Source organism: Sminthopsis crassicaudata, chromosome 3, assembly GCF_048593235.1.
Source record: "Sminthopsis crassicaudata isolate SCR6 chromosome 3, ASM4859323v1, whole genome shotgun sequence".
In the NCBI taxonomy this organism is placed as follows: Eukaryota; Metazoa; Chordata; class Mammalia; order Dasyuromorphia; family Dasyuridae; genus Sminthopsis; species Sminthopsis crassicaudata.
In genome coordinates this window covers 272,724,538-272,731,910 of record NC_133619.1, presented here as the reverse complement: position 1 = coordinate 272,731,910, position 7,373 = coordinate 272,724,538, and positions in this window count along the sequence as shown.

Genomic DNA, 7,373 nt, shown 5'->3' with positions numbered 1-7,373 from the left:
ATCAAAACTATTTGTTATTCATATCTCAAAGCTCAGTGATATAGAAATCTCTCCTTGTTGATAGAGTAGTGGAGATGAAGGCTATATGATGAGTGAGGCTGGCAGAGGATGGTGAGAGGCAAGAAACACCAGTTCTCTTCAATCCCTCTCAGTACTCTTCAGGATTAATCATTTTTGTGAATCATCAAACTCTCAGCTGTCAATCTTTCCCCAGGATTCAGTCTAAGAAAAGCAAACAGAGGTCATATGCCTGCTTTATTTCTTCCAAACATGTGGTTCTCCAATTAGAATAGAACTTGGGATGGTTTTAGGGAGGAGGGGTTATAAAGACAAAACCCACAATGGTAGGGACTTGGGGGTGAGGCAAAATGAAATTGCATCCTGATCTAATCAGGTTTGGGCACAAGTGTGGGCTATTCTTAGAGATTATAAAACACCTTCTCAGTATAGGGAAGTGGTTTGGAGTGGAAGGTCCCAGGAGGACCCCTTAATTCACTGAAAATCAGCATACAATAGTCAGAGCTGCTGGCCCTGCAGAGGGAGTTCTGGGTTTAGGAAGCAAACACTGCAAAGGATCTCTAGTATATCCAGCTTAAGAGAGGCTCTGCCTCCTGATTGACTGATGCTGAATCCTGGGTCCGTCCGGCCTCCTCTTCATAGTAAGGGAGCTCAAGCAAATGACTGTGGTTAGCAAAGTCATTAACTATCTCAGTTCCATACAGTCTACTTTGTTCTAGCCCTTCTGGCTTCCATCTTTGTTTTTGTTTGTTTTTAATAATAGCTTTTTTATTTTCAAAATATCTCAGCAAAGATAGTTTCCAACATTAACTCTTGCAAAACCTTGCATTCCAAATTTTTCTCCCTTCCTTCCCCAAGTCAGCAAGTAATCCAATAAGGGTTAAACATGGACAATTCTTCTAAACATATTTCCACATTTATCATGCTGCACAAGAAAAATCGGATCAAAGGGGGGGAAATGAGAAAGAAAAAAAATTAAGGAAGCAATAACAAAAAAGTGAAAATATTATGTTGTGATCTACATTGAGTCTCCATAGTCTGAAATGACCTGAATTACCACATTGCTAAAAAGAGTCACATCCATTACAGTTGATTATCATATGATCTTGTTATTACCATTATTGAAAAGTCCCCTTGAAGAAGGGTGGGAGGGAGAAGAAACTATATATGTTTCTTCCTGCCTGCCAACAGGCCTCAATACTAGTGGCCCTCTTTACACTCATGGTCTCCACTCTTACTACCTGGGGTCCTCTCTTACACAGCTCTACCTCCAGTTCACTTGCATGTCATGACATCATCTCCCTGATGTCATGATCCTTTTCAAGAATGAAGGACAAACAATAACCTAGCCTTTAAGGAAGGAATGAGCATTGCCTTATTCTAAGCCACCAATGCTTGGAAAATAACTTAGATTTAGAAAATTTTTGGCATTTTTCTGTGACAGTTTTGTTTTGAAAGCAGGATTTTGTCTTCTCACTTTAGAAAACACTTTTTGTTATAAAAATAGCAAAGATTAGTAGGACAGATTAGATAAGTAGTTCCTAGAAGCAGTAATGAGAATTATTTCCAGTCCTTCTTGTGATTGTTTACTGATCTATCTCACAAGCTGTAAATGCCCCAATATTAGAAACCATGGTTCTCTCTCTGTACATTGTATTGTATGGGCTTTAGGTATATAATTGAGAAGGAAGAGTTAAGGTAAGGAAAATGCACATATTCATGCTCACAATACTCAACTTTATATTAGGATGGTAAAAATTTCTTTTTTCTTTACTTTTTATATTTATTTTTGTCTGTTTCCTGGATCCACATTACAAATTTTCTTATCTCCTTCCCAAACATTTCCTTCTTTTATATTCCTGTGAATCAGGAAAAATAGCCTCAGTCCCCTGGATACATGTGATGTGAATTCGAGACAGCTTACTCTGAACCTAAAACCAAAATTCCTTAATTCGTTCTGAGATTATTCCAGCAAATCTCCCCTGACCTTGTTTTTCCAAATCTTCCCTGACTTTATCCTTCAAGTATCAGTGATCTCTCCCTACTCTTCCTTGATCTTATCCTACAAGCATCCTTCCCCCCTCCTCTCTGATCTTATTCTACAAAAAAAAAAAGTTTCCCCAACTGTTTGTCAAAACAACTCTCCTGGTTTCTCACCCTCTCCTTCTGTCTATAAATCACCCCTTCTCCAAGTATGGCACAAAATCATCATTGGATTTTGTCTGAGATCTTTACTCCTTAATAAAGGAACCTTTTGGTAGGGAGAATGCCTTGTGATTCTTCACAATTTTTGAGCCTCATCTTTTCTTTCCCAAATTTCATCACATAAATGCATCATTTATTGCCAAAGCCCACATCATAAACCACATCACATGTATGCTAAGGATAAATCAAACTGGGAATCAGGTATGGTCCCTCAGCCACAGTGGCATAGTAAGGATTGCTTCCTGTATCTCTGTCCCTTCTTTCATGTTTCTTATTAGTCAACTCAGAAAATGTACTGTTTTCAGTGGTCTGGATCACTACATTGCTTTCTCCCAATGACAATGAGAAAATGTCTATTACAACTCTTTGTCAAATATCATTTGTCTTAATCCATAAATACAATGTACCCTATGGGGGAAAAAAAAACAACTTTCTCACTCCTTTTGAATTGCAAATTCCCCAAATGGCTAAGCCTACGTGTTTGTTTTGCTGATATATTGTTGACTAGGCTATAGAATAGTGATCCTAAAAGTAAAATTGAATAAATATCCCAATAGTTCTCTGTAACTAACTCTCCTAGTGAAGTTTTCTTGTCATTACAGTAGATAAAAGCAAAAAAAAACAAAAAAAACAAAAAAAAAAAACCTTTCAATTAGCCATCATTTCTTCTTTCTTTCTTTCTTAGGCAATTGGGGTTAAGTGACTTGCCCAAGGTCACACAGCTAGGAAGTGTTAAGTGTCTGAGATCACATTTGAACTCAGGTCCTCCTGAATTCAGGGCTGGTGCTCTACCCACCTAGCTGCCCCAAGCCAGCATTTCTTTTCTTAAGAATAGCAGTGAAAATTATGTGTTTTGGCTAACATTATTTTCTTCAGCTATCAAAGCTCTCATTACACTTGGGTACAGAGCAGATATCTTCAGGCGTTGGCATTTCACACATTAATTTCAGCTAAGACAATCATTTGACGAAAAAACTAATCAGAAGAAAAACCCTCAACTTGCTCATAGGTAAGGCACTGCTACTGTTGAACATAGCTGATTTTAAGCTGACTGTTGCTGATTTTATTTACTACAGATAGACTAAAGATGACCTTGTCCAATTCTTAGACCCATAAATTGCCTGAGGCTGACCAAGTGTTACAAACAATTTATTCCCAAGTGTTCTCTATGAACTTTTGGTTGTCCTGCAAAATAAACCTGGATGTCCCAAGCCTCTAATTTGTTGACTTAAAGTTTTCTGGTAATTACCTTGCCTTGGGGATATCACTTTTGTTAAATGCAAATGTTTAGCTTGGAGACGATGTCTATGATTAGTCCAACATTCTGGGCCAGTTTATTCTTGTATTCTATCTGTCTCTTCACACAATGACACAATCAATTAAATGCCAATGTTTGTTGCAAAGGTGTATTTACAAAGTTGTATTTTATTTAGGTAAATAGAAGATAGTATTGCATGATAGTCATGACATGCACAAGTCTTCAATAGTAAGTGACTATTATTATTGTTATTTCTGATTCCACTCTTCTAAGCACTCTGCCATGTCTGATAGTCTGTGACTATTCTAGTAGTAAAGTCACACAGAATTACTAGTTTGTTTTCTTGCAGCACATTAATGGTGAAGATCTCCAGGTCTTTGTTAAGTTTATTTTTTTGCTTCATAAAGGTTTGTTAGGGTTGGGAGCATATGCATTGATGCTGATGGTATAGCACTTTCTTGCAAGTAGCATTCATATTATCCCGAACCTGTTTTTTCATTCCTTTTGGGAAGCATAGGAGCCTATTGACTAGATTTGTTTTGAGTGTGAAACCTACTCTAGTTTTATGGCCCTCCCTATCACTATGGCTGTTCCAAAAAAAAATGTGTATTCAGATCCAATTTCAGCAGTAAGCTGACTTTCATTTGCCATTTCTCCTAGGATTGCTATTTGAATGCAGTATCTACTACGTTCTCTTGCAAAAAGAGCTGTTAATTTTTCAGGTTGATTGGATTTTATGTTCTCGATAAATGTGTGCACATTCCATGTACTTATGGTTAGTGGAATCAACTTCACAAAATTTTTTGTATATTTTTTGCATTTTAACTGATGATGTACTAGGTAGTTAGATGAATGATGACAGAAAGAGCCTGAATTACTGTATACAATCTGGAAGGCTTGTTATTTCTCTGAGATAAATAAGGAGGTTGTTATTGTTTGTCCTTCCTTCTTGAAGAGGACATCACATCAGGGAGTTGATGCCATGACATGCAAGTGAATTGGATTTAAGCGAGGGAAAGCACTTACTTCATGTTCCCCTCCAGAGACATTTGGGTCCAATGGCCAGATACAAATCAGGATGCCTGGAGATGGCTCTGGATGCAGAGGGAGATCTTGGCCTTTTTAAGCTAAAGTGTTCAATAGGTCTCAGTTTGACTAAGGTTATACCCAATCAGTGATTGAGGCAAAGAATCTCCTCTTTTACTAGGTGCAAAAAAAAAATCTAAATAAATGAACAGATAAATGTATCTGGGAGGGGAAAACCCTCAAGGTTTCTTCAGTGTCTAATCAAGCTCTAAGAGCTTAACAATGTTTGCTTCAGTTGTTTTATAGCTCATTAGAACAAACTGTTTATATCATTCTTCTGGTGAAGTGTTCATATGCCTGGGGTAGACACCCCTATTAATCTCCAACAGGTTTGAGGTTTACTGGTTATCTTCAACCTGTTTTACTCCTTTGCTAAAACAGTTTATGGAATGTGATCAATGGAATATAGCTTCTAGGGAAAACAGCACTAGGGAGGTCCCCCAGACTTTGGGGTGCTTCTATTCTAACAATCTGTCAATGATTCTAAAGTCTTGGAATCAGTGATCCCAACCCTCTCCACCCCACTGGATCTTAAAGTTCTATCATTCTGGCAATCTATCTGCCAATGATTGTAAAAGTCCTCTGATCTAGAAATGTAATAATATTTCTTCCCTTAGACTTTAGGGAAGATGTACTAAGGATCCTGAGGCCCTTTAACCTTAGAAAACTATTGTTTTAACAATCTGTCTGTCAATGATTCTAAAGTCTTCTGGCCTTAGAATAGTCCTACAAACTGACTTGTTACATAGTTTATCTGTTGCTCAATGATAAACACTTTCCTGGGACAATAGTGAATAGACCACTCCTCAAACCTACTTGTAAGCTATAAGATTAGCAAATAAATAACATGAAACTGTGATCAACTTTGTCCTATAAATCTATCTTTTTCTCCTGTTGCTTTGCTAAATTCTTTTGTAACTTAGTCTGCTTCAATTGGCATTACAATTACAATAAACATTGCCCCTTGACTTGGATATGGATTCAAGCCTGCAAATTTTTTGAGACACCTCATGACACAGGTCTGCACTAATCTTTTGGGGTCCCTTCCCAACCTTAAGTACTGGGCATACTACAGCTTCTAAAAGTCACAGGTGATGGTTGGGTGACAGGTGGATACCAAAGGTAGAAAGCAGTCCTTTAAAGTTCTCATACCAGAAGAACTAGTCTTCCATGAAATCTCACATATCCCACTCACACAAAATTACTCTCTCTGTGACCTTGGGCAAGTTACTTAATGTTTCCTTCTATTTATTCAATTGTAAAAATGAGCTAGAAATGGAAATGGCAAAATTTGGTGTCTTTACATAGAAAACCCTGAATAGGGCCATGGTAAGTCAGACACAATTGAAAACGATAGAACAACAAGCAATTTTACTTGGAAGTCTGAAGGTAAAACAGTAACAGTAAAACAAGGAGATAAGCCAGTATGGCAGAGTAAGAGAAAGCTGAACAACCCAGATCTCTTCCATAATGGCTTTATCATCAGTGTCTAAGGAAAAAAGAACACAGTGGATCATTTCACAGTACAGGGAGACAGCTAGAGGCCTGGAAAGGTGAGGGTCATCTAGGAAAACTCATCTAGAACTTTTTTAGCACAGACTATTGACTATGTACAGGACAGGAAGCAATAAGAGATTGAGATTGGAATACTGAAATAAGATCATTGACCAAGCTTGAATGAAAGCTGCACATGAATCTTCTTTCCACAGCAAAAAAAAAAAAAAAATGGGTGAGCCTTCATGAAGTTCTGTCCCTTAGACTCAAGGACCAGAATCACAGATTCAGGGTATAGAATCTCTTGGGGACATGCTTCAGGAAGCATGGACCAAGCTTGTGCCAACATTTCTGTCCCTATGAACCATCAGAGCTTTCCAGGAAGCTGATAGAAGGAGCTCTCTTCTTGTGAGATAGGGATGGAGGAGGAGATGGTGACAGAAGGCATCTGAATAAAACAAGATGAGAAAGAGAAGAGAACAAGGGGCTTTCTCCAAATGCTCTTAATTATTTCTATGAAATTTAATTTATCTTTGAAACTATCATTTATCTACTTATGACATTTAAAAATAATTTTGAGATCCAAATTCTTTTCCTTTCTTCAACCCTTTCCCTACACATTGAGAAGGCAAGCAAAATAATATCAATTATACATGGTAAAAAACAAAACAAAAGAAGAAAACTAAAGAAACTGGAAAAAGCATACTTCAATTTGCACTGAGTTTATCAGTTTCCTCTGGAGGTAGATAATAACCTTAATTTTTTTCTGTGAAACATGAGGCAAGTTTATTAGTTGAGAGGTCTGGGGGAAGGGAAGCTGTAGGAGGTCTGAAAAAGAATAGAAAGATTTGAAAAAGCCATCATGATGAAATATAACAATTAAAATGGGGAAGCATATAAATATATACACATATATACATATGCATATATTTATCAGGTTGATTAAATAAAGATGTTCACTTGTTTTCATTTGTATTCAACTTTTTGTGATCGCATTTGGGGTTTTTTTTGAGAAAAATAGTGGAATGGTTTGCCATTTTCTTCTCCAGTTCATTTTACAGATAAGGAAACTGAGGCAAACAAAATTAAGTGACTTTTACAGGGACAATTATCAGACACTAAAATGTCTGAAAATGGATTTGATCTCAGCTCTTTCTGATTCCAGACTCTATCTACTGTGCCATATAATTGCCCTAGATATTCATATAGATTAATGAAGATATAGATCTATAGATAGATAAATGTCAGGAAATTATAAACCCAATCAAACAAAAAAAATTTGTTGAATTCTTACATGTACCAAGTTAAGGCT